The following is a 15,122-nucleotide window of genomic DNA, read 5'->3' on the forward strand; positions in this document are numbered from 1 at the left end:
GCCGGCAGGAAAGCCCTTGGGCATGCTGATAGATAGCTCATTCCATTATTTCGAACTTTCAGTCCCCGTGATCGGACAACTTCCGTTGTTCTTGAACGACAGACAGGTTGGTGTAGACACATTCAGTACTTTCCCCTCACAAATGATTACCATCAAGCGGCATGAAGCCCTTCCTGAGGAACCCATTTGCAGTGCAACCTTAGATACTGACGGCGGTCAGTATCTAACGGTTTTTGCAATAAATACTCAACCCTCTGAGTCACCGGTTGAAAGCCCGGAACACCAGAGACCCTCCTCCTCTGAACCTTATGACGGCTTTGAGGCCGAAGTCAGCCAGCAGCTTGACAAAGCGGATGCGCTGGAGTCAGAGGAGCAGAGAGCAGCGCTTAGAAGCCTGTTCTATGAGTTTCAGTCCATCTTATCCAGGGACTCCCTGGACTGTGGACTCACAAACCTGCATACGGTTCGCATTCCAACGAACCCGAATGCCCCTCCTACTTTTGTACGTCAGTACAAGATTCCCCTCGCTGCTTATGAGTCGATCCAGGAGATCCTCGATCAGCTGAAGGAGAAAAACATCATCAGAGAGTGTAACTCCACTTACAACTCTCCCATCTGGCCGGTTCTGAAACCGACTGGGAAATGGCATCTCACCATAGACTATCGTGCACTGAACAAACAAGTGCCTCTCTCCAGGTGGCCTATGATCCATTTAGATCAGGAGCTAGCCAGAGTCAGAGATGCTCGTTTCTTCTCTACGGTTGACATAGCCAACGGCTTCTGGACCATGAAGGTTGAGCCGGCGGACCAGTATAAACTGGCTTTCTCCTTTGGAAATCGCCAATATACTTGGAACCGCTGCCCCTTTGGCTACTCTAACTCACCTGCCGAGTTCAACATCTTCCTCCACAAAGCCATGTCAGATGCTGCTTCCAGAGGGAACCTCATATATGTCGATGACATCTTGATGAGGAGTCGAACCTTCGAGGAGCACCTGGCCGAACTCCGTCACGTGCTGCAACAGCTTGCTGACGCCGGAGCTAAATTGGCAATTCTCAAGGGACAGTGGTGTCGAACCAAAGTGGAGTATGTTGGACTGCTGGTGGGCCCTAATGGAGTCGAGCCCCAAGCGGGACGCATTAGGGCCATTCAGGACATCAAAGCCCCAGCTAATCTGACTGAACTCAGGAGCTTCCTCGGAGTCTGCAACTACTCCAGACAGTTCATTGAGGAGTACGCTGAAATAGCGAGGCCCCTAACTGAGCTGCTTCGGAACGACACACCTTTCGTGTGGGACAGACCCCAAGAACTCTCCTTCCAGTTCCTAAAACAGAAGTTGGCGTCCGCACCCTGTCTGGCTTACCCAGACAAGGATAAATAGTTCTACATAGAGGCTACTTTCTCCTCTCACTGCCTGAGCGCTGCTTTGAAGCAGAAACACGATCAGGACATGAGAGTTGTGGCATACGCCAGCAAGCCTTTGAGCAAGGTGGAACTCCAGTTCTCAGACTGCGAGAGAGCTCTCCTCTCTACAGTCTGGGCCGTCGAACACTTTCGTAGTTACATCGGTGGACAGAAAGTGATCATTGAAACGTGTCATCAGCCTGTCACCTTCCTAAACAGCCAGCGTCTGCGCGAAGGAAGAGTGTCAAACAGCCGCATTGCGACGTGGATGATGGTGCTCCAAGGATACAACATTGAGGTCAAGTATGGTCAGAACACCAAGCTAGCGCTAGGACAAGGGCTAGCAGGCTGCCAGCACTGTGACTCTGACTCCGTCAGGGGCCCCCTGGACACACCTGCCGCAGTCTACCCAACCGCATCCAATCATCGCTACTTTGATGAGAATGTTTGCCAAGGGCTTCTGAAAGTTTACACTGACGGATGTGCCTACCTTCACGAAGGCCAGCTCCGTGCTGGGGTTGGAGTCGTTTGGGTGGACTGTGACACTAAGCAACCAAATCACTACCGGTTGGGCCAAAAGTCTAGTCAGTACGCCGAAATTGCTGCAGTGTTGATAACCCTCCAGCAGGCGGCAGCCTTGGACATCACTCAAATCGTCCTTTGCTCAGATTCAAACTACGCTAGACACAGCTTCATCTCTCACTTCCCCATGTGGAAGGAGAACAACATGAAAAATGCCAGGAACAGAGACGTGAAACACTCGGAGCTATTCCTAGCGTGTGATCTGCTCACCACCGAGAAAGGCATAATGGTCTACTGGAAAAAGGTCAAAGGTCACTCCAGGACCATAGGTCCGGAGAAAGATGGTAATGACGAAGCTGACCGCCTTGCTAAGCTCGGTGCTGACCAGGGAACCTGTTGGGAATTCAAAGACGAGTGGCTTCCACCCAAGGCCGTTCACGAGGTCTGCGCGATTACTCGTCGCCATGCTAAACAGGCAGACGAACCTCGGACCGTTGAGGTACCTGTGTTTCTAGGCAGACAACCACATGACGCGGACCTAGTCACCATGCAGGAACAAGATCCTGACCTGAAGCTCATCCGCGAGCTTCTCCAAAAGGGCCCGATGTCTAAACAACCATCACCACCTATTGGCGCAAGCCAAGATTTGGTAAACCTGCATCGTCAACTCACGCATCTGAAACTACAAAACGATTTGTTAGTTTGCATGCGTGACGACCACAGCCCGCCGCGCTGGGTTGTTCCACTCGACCACAGAGGAGTAATGCTTGACTACGCCCACGACGCTCCGGTCGGAGGTCACCGCGGAGCAAACGCTACCCTCGCGTCACTGACAGAAGTAGCATATTGGCCATCGATGTCCAAGGATGTACACAGCTATGTCCAAGGCTGCCTCATCTGTGCCCAGTTTCAACCCTCCCAGCCGCTTGCTAGAGCACCACTGCAACGCAGGGGAATAACCTTCCCTTGGTCCCACCTGCAGATCGACTGGGTTGGACCGGTTCCCAAATCGGCAAGAGGAAACAAATATATGCTAACTGTAACTTGCAGTTTCACGAAGTGGGTGGAGTGCCTTCCAGCGCCAAACGATACAGCCGTCACAACCGCTGTACTGCTGATTAACCACGTTTTCAGTCGATGGGGACTTCCACTCTGCATTGACTCTGACCGAGGAACTCATTTCACATCCAGTGTAATGACGTCCCTGTTTGAACTTCTGGGAGTGGAAGTGAGATTCCACCTCCCCTATCACCCACAGTCATCCGGACAGGTCGAACGGATGAACCGCACGGTCGTCTCTATGCTCAAAAAGTACGTCTGCTCCACTGGGAAGGACTGGGACGTCAAGCTCCCTCTGGTCCTGATGGCCATACGGTCCACTCCCTAGCGATCCACGGGGGTTACGCCCTTTGAGATGATGACCGGCAGACTGATGACTCTACCACTGCACCTCCTGTATCACCCAGAGGATGTCAGTGTTGCCACTGCCTATACCGCTCATCAGTATGTGGCAGACTTGAAAACACACCTCAGAGCTACGTTCGCGCACGCTCAGAAGAAACTGGAGACCAACGTAGAAGGCGCTAAAGCCTACTACGACCAAAAGACAACCAGCCGCGAATACGAGGTGGGTGACAAAGTATTCTACTTTCGGTTCGCCCAACCGGCACGCAAACCTAAGAAGTTCCTGCCCTGCTGGTCAGGACCATTTGAGATCGTGGCAAAACTCTCTCCAGTTGCATACAGGTTACACATCACCAAAGCGAGACAGGAGCCTGTCTACAAATGGGTGCATGCAAACCAAATCAAACCCTACGTCAAACCGTCCCCGCGGGTACAGAGACCAGACTCCCCGCAGGAGGTAGACGTAGTCTCTACATAGTTCTATGCATGGAAATGGAAAGGGGGGAAAGTGCACGTTTAACCCATTAACATGTACTAACCGACAAAGAACCAGGCCCCCCCGCCGTCACTTTCACTAACCAAGAGAAACTCCTCCTAGACCTCTAACAGGATGTACTCACTAAAACCTTACAGGGTACTCTTGTAACTGTCAACCTACATTCTGCTCTGATTAATGAATCTCTACGTGCAATCAAGACTTTGTCTGACACCATACTATATTGTACATATTGTGTACACACGAGTGGTGAGAGATTTGATGCAGGACCTGCTCAGGGAAGTAAGTTCCACGCTGGACAGCTTGGTTGAAAGACGTATTTCCCCATACTTGGTACCACTGGACCTGCTCAAAGTTAGCTTGACAGCTGCTACCCCTCTACTGTGCACCTTTCACAAATCCACCTAGCGTACAACCTAGGCAGTGCAATTCCCATTCATGTTGATGCAGGAAAATTAGAACTCGGTTTCCTGTTACGTTCCCATGATTGTGACACCTCACATCTATAGGTTTAAGTCGATGCTAAACTTTGGTATTTGAAAGGACGGTAGGCATTTCCACTTTGAACTAGTAACCTGGCACGCCTTCATCTCAACCTCGAACAGCATGACTCAGAGATTGAGATCATGGACGCTTTCCAGGGTTATAACTTTGCCTTCGACTTAGAAATTGACCAACAATTACTGATTGAAGGAACCAAATTTGTTAAGTTCACACAAACCCCGCGTGAACTTACTTTGACGCCCATGAAAAGATACCCAAGACGCTACATAGACACAGATTATACCACCTTAATCTGCACATTGGTCGCCCTGGGGATGGGATGGCTCATCACGGCCGTGATAGCTTATTCTGCCTACAGGCGTGTTAAGAAACTCCAAGATAAGATGCACTTGCTCACCTACGGTGTGCCTCGTGACCGCGTTCTGGGAGACTCCAAGCGTGAATGTACCACACCTGTCTAAAGGGGGTGAGCAACGTTTTCTTTATTATTTTGTAACCCTAAGAGTAGTTCTCATTTTAGTCTACCTCACATATTTATCTGAGTGTTGCAGTATGTCACATTCTTTATAAGCTACACACTGAATGTATGGCCTAAGAATGTATTTTATGAGACCTCAAGGTTGCTATGAATTTTCTTGGATGTTATATGTTTTTTTTTTGTTTTTTTTTTGGGTTTCTGTATTTTTTGTTTCATACTTGGTCACATATTAACTAGTGGTTATGTGCCGGCCCAGCTCAGTCTGTCAATGACTCTGTCTGACGCACCAGCACATTGTAGTACCTCTTAGTTTTATGGTCCTTGTTTTAGCCCAAAGACTGTCCTGATCCACCCTTTGGACCAAAAAGGGGGGAATCTTGGGACCACATAGGTCAATGCGCGTTTGCGAACTATGGACCTCGTACATCACCGCGTGCTCCATAAACTGAACTGTATGGCCGGCGGTGAGATGCCTTTGTGTCCACTCGTGGAGTTAACCGCCCACCGACCTTCCTCCTTCTACACTACTACCTCTCGCATGGACTACATCATCATTGCGTACCACCTGCGTGAGTGGCTTCGTCTCGTTATGCGCTTTGGGGACTATCCCGTTTCCTATCCTCTTTGTGCCTGACCAGGATCAAAGACCAAAGGCGCCAGGATCCAAGACAAAGAACAAAGACAAAGGCGTCCAAGGAGACCAACGTCCTAAGGGACAAACCCACCTGTGCTTCCGACAATCAAGTCGACCTACGTTCATGAGGAACAAACCCATCTGTGCTTCCGACGATCGAGCTTTGGGCGCGATCCCCGAAACCAAAAGGGGGAATGTTGAGGGTCTGACCTCATGAGGAAATTACTATGCAGTGACTTTCTCCAAAATGACTGTGCTTAAATTGCTCTGAAAAGCAAATAATCACATCAGCGCCAAGAAACTTCATTTCCCATGATGCTTTGCACACGGAAGCATTGTGATGACGTCACCGCCTGATACCAGAAACACGTTCTGCGGGAGGCGGGAGCTTGGAGCTTTCCCGCGACTTCAAAGACTATAAATCATGAATGAGACAAAGAAACCTCGTTCTTTTGCCCAGGATACCTGGCGGTAAGGACACGCTTGTCGAACGCTCCGACAACTTGAGCACGCGGAAGCTCTAAGTGCCCAAGTTGAGCCACGAAACCGCTACAAAGCCACTCGAACTCCATCAGGACCTGACTGGGAACGAGCGGAGCTCCATCCAGCTCTCAGAGATGCTGTAAGTTGTCAAACTCAGCACAAAAGAAACTTCGTTCTCTTTGTGTCCAGCCCGTGGAGAAACACTCGTGGAGCCAAACAACGGAGAAAGCATCAAACCGACGGATGACGCTGAAAACTGTGGAGAAAAACGGAGAACCGTCAAATCATAACAGCGGGGGACGCCTCGCTCTTGTGGTGATCAGAAAACTCATTTTTCTCTCTCCTTTTCTCCTCCCGTTTCCTCTATAGTCCAGAATATGCAATAAAACCGCGCTATTGCTTAAAAAGTAGCTTCGTGTTTTCCTCTTTCGCTCCCAAAACACGTCCTTCGGGTCATTTTGAACAAATAAACTGCTTATTGATCATTGTTTGGTATCTTTAAATGTTTTCTGCTTGGCCACGTGGTTAAACTAAAAGATATTATTCGTGATTAATCCTTTGTGTTGTTTCATGATCCTTTGAAATGTTTTGAGTAATTTAAGGTTAAGTTACTACTGATTCTAAGCCACTAAGTGTTCGGGAAAGTTGAAAACTTTACAAATCCAGGTCTCCTGTGGGATGCGAGGGGAGGGGAAGAGCCCCACACACACTCACAGCTCACTCCCCCCACCTACTCTGGGGAAACAAAGACCCATTCATCTCACACACACACACATACATACACACAAAACACCTTGGACAGTATTTTGAATATACATCCTTTTATTATATCACATGGTTATTATTCATTTATGCCACTGTTTATTCATTTGACAAATTGTTAATTAAACGTTATAAAATTCAGATTTTCGTCTCCAGTAGCTTTGTTGTGTCGAAGAGAAGTCTCTGCTCCAAGGATTCTACGAACTTCAAGAAAGACTGATAAGAGTTTTGGATTCAATTTTTCCCCGGTTAAAGGGGAATGGTGCCCCGTATATCTAAGAATATCTTAATTAATTAATAAATCAGTAAATATTTACATATTTACAGAATTTATTGAAGAATCCAAAAGTAAGTTGAAGCTTACTAATTGTTCGCTCCTAATAACCCCAACAGTGGTTGTAGGGGCTTTTGATTGGAGTACACTAAAACAAACCTGATCTCTCTTGGACATTCAGAAGCCAAGTTATTAGCCCACAAATGTGTAACTGGACTACTTCTTTAAATTGACACCAGATCCGGTGACCTTTGGGACATGGTTTGACCCCCTTAGGAAAGTGCTATCATCATGAAACGTTCAAATCACTTACAACTCAATAGATTCTACCTTCCTGTAACGTTTCAGCCTGATTGGACCTTGTTTTCACACAAATGAACCCAGAATGATGTGAAATTGTGCTTCGTGCAACATAATTCTGGGTGCAATTTAAAAAGCATAAGTGCGAATGACTCCATTCCTTTTTGTGGTTGTAGGGGCTGTTGATTGGAGTATACTAAAACAAACCTGATCTCTCTTGGACATTCAGAAGCCAAGTTATAAGCCCACAAATGTGTAACTGGACTACTTCTTTAAATTGACACCAGATCCGGTGACCTTTGGGACATGGTTTGACCCCCTTAGGAAAGTGCTATCACCATGAAACGTTCAGATCACTTACAACTCAATAGATTCTACCTTCCTGTAACGTTTCAGCCTGATTGGACCTTGTTTTCACACAAATGAACCCAGAATGATGTGAAATTGTGCTTCGTGCAACATAATTCTGGGAGCCATTTACAAACCATAAATGCTAATGACTCCATTCCTTTTTGTGGTTGTAGGGGCTTTTGATTGGAGTACACTAAAACAAACCTGATCTCTCTAGGACATTCAGAAGCCAAGTTATAAGCCCACAAATGTGTAACTGGACTACTTCTTTAAATTGACACCAGATCCGGTGACCTTTGGGACATGGTTTGACCCCCTTAGGAAAGTGCTATCATCATGAAACGTTCAAATCACTTACAACTCAATAGATTCTACCTTCCTGTAACGTTTCAGCCTGATTGGACCTTGTTTTCACACAAATGAACCCAGAATGATGTGAAATTGTGCTTCGTGCAACATAATTCTGGGTGCCATTTAAAAAGCATAAGTGCTAATGACTCCATTCCTTTTTGTGGTTGTAGGGGCTGTTGATTGGAGTATACTAAAACAAACCTGATCTCTCTTGGACATTCAGAAGCCAAGTTATAAGCCCACAAATGTGTAACTGGAATACTTCTTTAAAGTGACACCAGGCCCGGTGACCTTTGGGACATGGTTTGACCCCCTATAGGATTGTGCGATCATCATGAAACGTTCAGATCACTTACAACTCAATAGATTCTACCTTCTTGTAACGTTTCAGCCTGATTGGACCTTGTTTTCACACAAATGGACCCAGAATGATGTGAAATTGTGCTTCGTGCAACATAATTCTGGGTGCCATTTACAAACCATAAGTGCTAATGACTCCATTCCTTTTTGTGGTTGTAGGGGCTTTTGATTGGAGTACACAAAAACAAACCTGATCTCTCTAGGACATTCAGAAGCCAAGTTATAAGCCCACAAATGTGTAACTGGACTACTTCTTTAAAGTGACACCAGGCCCGGTGACCTTTGGGACATGGTTTGACCCCCTATAGGAATGTGCGATCATCATGAAACGTTCAGATCACTTACAACTCAATAGATTCTACCTTCTTGTAACGTTTCAGCCTGATTGGACCTTGTTTTCACACAAATGAACCCAGAATGATGTGAAATTGTGCTTCGTGCAACATAATTCTGGGTGCCATTTACAAACCATAAGTGCTAATGACTCCATTCCTTTTTGTGGTTGTAGGGGCTGTTGATTGGAGTACACTAAAACAAACCTAACCTGTCTAGGACATTCAGAAGCCAAGTTATAAGCCCACAAAGATGTAACTGGACTACTTCTTTAAAGTGACACCAGGCCCGGTGACCTTTGGGACATGGTTTGACCCCCTATAGGAATGTGCGATCATCATGAAACGTTCAGATCACTTACAACTCAATAGATTCTACCTTCTTGTAACGTTTCAGCCTGATTGGACCTTGTTTTCACACAAATGAACCCAGAATGATGTGAAATTGTGCTTCGTGCAACATAATTCTGGGTGCCATTTACAAACCATAAGTGCTAATGACTCCATTCCTTTTTGTGGTTGTAGGGGCTGTTGATTGGAGTACACTAAAACAAACCTAACCTGTCTAGGACATTCAGAAGCCAAGTTATAAGCCCACAAAGATGTAACTGGACTACTTCTTTAAAGTTACACCAGGCCCGGTGACCTTTGGGACATGGTTTGACCCCCTATAGGAATGTACGATCATCTTGAAACGTTCAGATCACTTACAACTCAATAGATTCTACCTTCTTGTAGCGTTTCAGCCTGATTGGACCTTGTTTTCACACAAATGGACCCAGAATGAAGTGAAATTGTGCTTCGTGCAACATAATTCTGGGTGCCATTTACAAACCATAAGTGCTAATGACTCCATTCCTTTTTGTGGTTGTAGGGGCTGTTGATTGGAGTACACTAAAACAAACCTGATCTCTCTAGGACATTCAGAAGCCAAGTTATAAGCCCACAAATATGTAACTGGACTACTTCTTTAAATTGACACCAGATCCGGTGACATTTGGGACATGGTTTGACCCCCTTAGGAAAGTGCTATCATCATGAAACGTTCAGATCAATTACAACTCAATAGATTCTACCTTCCTGTAACATTTCAGCCTGATTGGACCTTGTTTTCACACAAATGAACCCAGAATGATGTGAAATTGTGCTTCGTGCAACATAATTCTGGGTGCCATTTGCAAATCATAAGTGCTAATGACTCCATTCCTTTTTGTGGTTGTAGGGGCTGTTGATTGGAGTATACTAAAACAAACCTGATCTCTCTTGGACATTCAGAAGCCAAGTTATAAGCCCACAAATGTGTAACTGGACTACTTCTTTAAATTGACACCAGATCCGATGACCTTTGGGACATGGTTTGACCTCCTTAGGAAAGTGCTATCATCATGAAACGTTCAGATCACTTACAACTCAATAGATTCTACCTTCCTGTAACGTTTCAGCCTGATTGGACCTTGTTTTCACACAAATGGACCCAGAATGATGTGAAATTGTGCTTCGTGCAACATAATTCTGGGTGCCATTTACAAACCATAAGTGCTAATGACTCCATTCCTTTTTCGTGGTTGTAGGGGCTGTTGATTGGAGTACACTAAAACAAACCTGATCTCTCTAGGACATTCAGAAGCCAAGTTATAAGCACACAAATGTGTAACTGGACTACTTCTTTAAAGTGACACCAGGCCCGGTGACCTTTGGGACATGGTTTGACCCCCTATAGGAATGTGCGATCATCATGAAACGTTCAGATCACTTACAACTCAATAGATTCAACCTTCTTGTAACGTTTCAGCCTGATTGGACCTTGTTTTCACACAAATGAACCCAGAATGATGTGAAATTGTGCTTCGTGCAACATAATTCTGGGTGCCATTTACAAACCATAAGTGCTAATGACTCCATTCCTTTTTGTGGTTGTAGGGGCTGTTGATTGGAGTACACTAAAACAAACCTAACCTGTCTAGGACATTCAGAAGCCAAGTTATAAGCCCACAAAGATGTAACTGGACTACTTCTTTAAAGTGACACCAGGCCCGGTGACCTTTGGGACATGGTTTGACCCCCTATAGGAATGTACGATCATCTTGAAACGTTCAGATCACTTACAACTCAATAGATTCTACCTTCTTGTAGCGTTTCAGCCTGATTTGACCTTGTTTTCACACAAATGGACCCAGAATGAAGTGAAATTGTGCTTCGTGCAACATAATTCTGGGTGCCATTTACAAACCATAAGTGCTAATGACTCCATTCCTTTTTGTGGTTGTAGGGGCTGTTGATTGGAGTACATTAAAACAAACCTGATCTCTATAGGACATTCAGAAGCCAAGTTATAAGCCCACAAATGTGTAACTGGACTACTTCTTTAAATTGACACCAGATCCGGTGACCTTTGGGACATGGTTTGACCCCCTTACGAAAGTGCTATCATCATGAAACGTTCAGATCACTTACAACTCAATAGATTCTACCTTCCTGTAACGTTTCAGCCTGATTGGACCTTGTTTTCACACAAATGAACCCAGAATGATGTGAAATTGTGCTTCGTGCAACATAATTCTGGTTGCCATTTAAAAACCATAAGTGCTAATGACTCCATTCCTTTTTGTGGTTGTAGGGGCTGTTGGTTGGAGTAAACTAAAACAAACCTCATCTCTCTAGGACATTCAGAAGCCAAGTTATAAGCCCACAAATGTGTAACTGGACTACTTCTTTAAATTGACACCAGATCCGGTGACCTTTGGGACATGGTTTGACCCCCTTAGGAAAGTGCTATCATCATGAAACGTTCAAATCACTTACAACTCAATAGATTCTACCTTCCTGCAACGTTTCAGCCTGATTGGACCTTGTTTTCACACAAATGAACCCAGAATGATGTGAAATTGTGCTTCGTGCAACATAATTCTGGGTGCCATTTACAAACCATAAGTGCTAATGACTCCATTCCTTTTTGTGGTTGTAGGGGCTGTTGATTGGTGTACACTAAAACAAACCTAACCTCTCTAGGACATTCAGAAGCCAAGTTATAAGCCCACAAAGGTGTAACTGGACTACTTCTTTAAAGTGACACTTGGCCCGGTGACCTTTGGGACATGGTTTGACCCCCTATAGGAATGTGCGATCATCTTGAAACGTTCAGATCACTTACAACTCAATAGATTCTACCTTCTTGTAGCGTTTCAGCCGGATTGGACCTTGTTTTCACACAAATGGACCTAGAATGATGTGAAATTGTGCTTCGTGCAACATAATTCTGGGTGCCACTTACAAACCATAAGTGCTAATGACTCCATTCCTTTTTGTGGTTGTAGGGGCTGTTGATTGGAGTACATTAAAACAAACCTGATCTCTCTAGGACATTCAGAAGCCAAGTTATAAGCCCACAAATGTGTAACTGGACTACTTCTTTAAATTGACGCCAGATCCGATGACCTTTGGGACATGGTTTGACCCCCTTAGGAAAGTGCTATCATCATGAAACGTTCAGATCACTTACAACTCAAAAGAGTCTACCTTCCTGTAACGTTTCAGCCTGATTGGACCTTGTTTTCACACAAATGGACCCAGAATGATGTGAAATTGTGCTTCGTGCAACATAATTCTGGGTGCCATTTACAAACCATAAGTGCTAATGACTCCATTCCTTTTTGTGGTTGTAGGGGCTGTTGATTGGAGTACACTAAAACAAACCTAACCTCTCTAGGACATTCAGAAGCCAAGTTATAAGCCCACAAAGGTGTAACTGGACTACTTCTTTAAAGTGACACCAGGCCCGGTGACCTTTGGGACATGGTTTTACCCCGTATAGGAATGTGCGATCATCTTGAAACGTTCAGATCACTTACAACTCAATAGATTCTACCTTCTTGTAGCGTTTCAGCCTTATTGGACCTTGTTTTCACACAAATGGACCCAGAATGATGTGAAATTGTGCTTCGTGCAACATAATTCTGGGTGCCATTTACAAACCATAGGTGCTAATGACTCCATTCCTTTTTGTGGTTGTAGGGGCTTTTGATTGGAGTACACTAAAACAAACCTGATCTCTCTAGGACATTCAGAAGCCAAGTTATAAGCCCACAAATGTGTAACTGGACTACTTCTTTAAATTGACACCAGATCCGGTGACCTTTGGGACATGGTTTGACCCCCTTAGGAAAGTGCTATCATCATGAAACGTTCAAATCACTTACAACTCAATATATTCTACCTTCCTGTAACGTTTCAGCCTGATTGGACCTTGTTTTCACACAAATGAACCCTGAATGATGTGAAATTGTGCTTCGTGCAACATAATTCTGGGTGCCATTTAAAAAGCATAAGTGCTAATGACTCCATTCCTTTTTGTGGTTGTAGGGGGTGTTGATTGGAGTATACTAAAACAAACCTGATCTCTCTTGGACATTCAGAAGCCAAGTTATAAGCCCACAAATGTGTAACTGGACTACTTCTTTAAATTGACACCAGATCCGGTGACCTTTGGGACATGGTTTGACCTCCTTAGGAACGTGCTATCATCATGAAACGTTCAGATCACTTACAACTCAATAGATTCTACCTTCCTGTAACGTTTCAGCCTGATTGGACCTTGTTTTCACACAAATGGACCCAGAATGATGTGAAATTGTGCTTCGTGCAACATAATTCTGGGTGCCATTTACAAACTATAAGTGCTAATGACTCCATTCCTTTTTGTGGTTGTAGGGGCTTTTGATTGCAGTACACTAAAACAAACCTGATCTCTCTAGGACATTCATAAGCCAAGTTATAAGCCCACAAATGTGTAACTGGACTACTTCTTTAAATTGACACCAGATCCGGTGACCTTTGGGACATGGTTTGACCCCCTTACGAAAGTGCTATCATCATGAAACGTTCAGATCACTTACAACTCAATAGATTCTACCTTCCTGTAACGTTTCAGCCTGATTGGACCTTGTTTTCACACAAATGAACCCAGAATGATGTGAAATTGTGCTTCGTGCAACATAATTCTGGGTGCCATTTACAAACTATAAGTGCTAATGACTCCATTCCTTTTTGTGGTTGTAGGGGCTTTTGATTGCAGTACACTAAAACAAACCTGATCTCTCTAGGACATTCATAAGCCAAGTTATAAGCCCACAAATGTGTAACTGGATTTCTTCTTTAAATTGACACCAGATCCGGTGACCTTTGGGACATGGTTTGACCCCCTTACGAAAGTGCTATCATCATGAAACGTTCAGATCACTTACAACTCAATAGATTCTACCTTCCTGTAACGTTTCAGCCTGATTGGACCTTGTTTTCACACAAATGAACCCAGAATGATGTGAAATTGTGCTTCGTGCAACATAATTCTGGGTGCCATTTACAAACCATAAGTGCTAATGACTCCATTCCTTTTTGTGGTTGTAGGGGCTGTTGATTGGAGTACACTAAAACAAACCTGACCTCTCTAGGACATTCAGAAGCCAAGTTATAAGCCCACAAAGGTGTAACTGGACTACTTCTTTAAAGTGAAACCAGGCCCGGTGACCTTTGGGACGTGGTTTGACCCCCTATAGGAATGTGCGATCATCATGAAACGTTCAGATCACTTACAACTCAATAGATTCTACCTTCTTGTAACGTTTCAGCCTGATTGGACCTTGTTTTCACACAAATGGACCCAGAATGATGTGAAATTGTGCTTCGTGCAACATAATTCTGGGTGCAATTTACAAACCATAAGTGATAATGACTCCATTCCTTTTTGTGGTTGTAGGGGTTGTTGACTGGAGTACACTAAAACAAACCTGATCTCTCTAGGACATTCATAAGCCAAGTTATAAGCACACAAATGTGTAACTGGACTACTTATTTAAATTGACACCAGATCCGGTGATCTTTGGGACATGGTTTGACCCCCTTAGGAAAGTGCTATCATCATAAAACGTTCAGATCACTTACAACTCAGTAGATTCTACCTTCCTGTAACGTTTCAGCCTGATTGGACCTTGTTTTCACACAAATGAACCCAGAATGATGTGAAATTGTGCTTCGTGCAACATAATTCTGGGTGCCATTTAAAAACCATAAGTGCTAATGACTCCATTCCTTTTTGTGGTTGTAGGGGCTGTTGATTGGAGTATACTAAGACAAACCTGATCTCTCTAGGACATTCAGAAGCCAAGTTATAAGCCCACAAATGTGTAACTGGACTACTTCTTTAAATTGACACCAGATCCGGTGACCTTTGGGACATGGTTTGACATCCTTAGGAAAGTGCCATCATCATGAAACGTTCAGATCACTTACAACTCAATAGATTCTACCTTCCTGTAACGTTTCAGCCTGATTGGACCTTGTTTTCACACAAATGAACCCAGAATGATGTTAAATTGTGCTTCGTGCAAAATAATTCTGGGTGCCATTTACAAACCATAAGTGCTAATGACTCCATTCCTTTTTCTGGTTGTAGGGGCTGTTGATTGGAGTAC

The sequence above is a fragment of the Nothobranchius furzeri genome, chromosome 3, assembly GCF_043380555.1.
Source record: "Nothobranchius furzeri strain GRZ-AD chromosome 3, NfurGRZ-RIMD1, whole genome shotgun sequence".
Classification (NCBI taxonomy): Eukaryota; Metazoa; Chordata; class Actinopteri; order Cyprinodontiformes; family Nothobranchiidae; genus Nothobranchius; species Nothobranchius furzeri.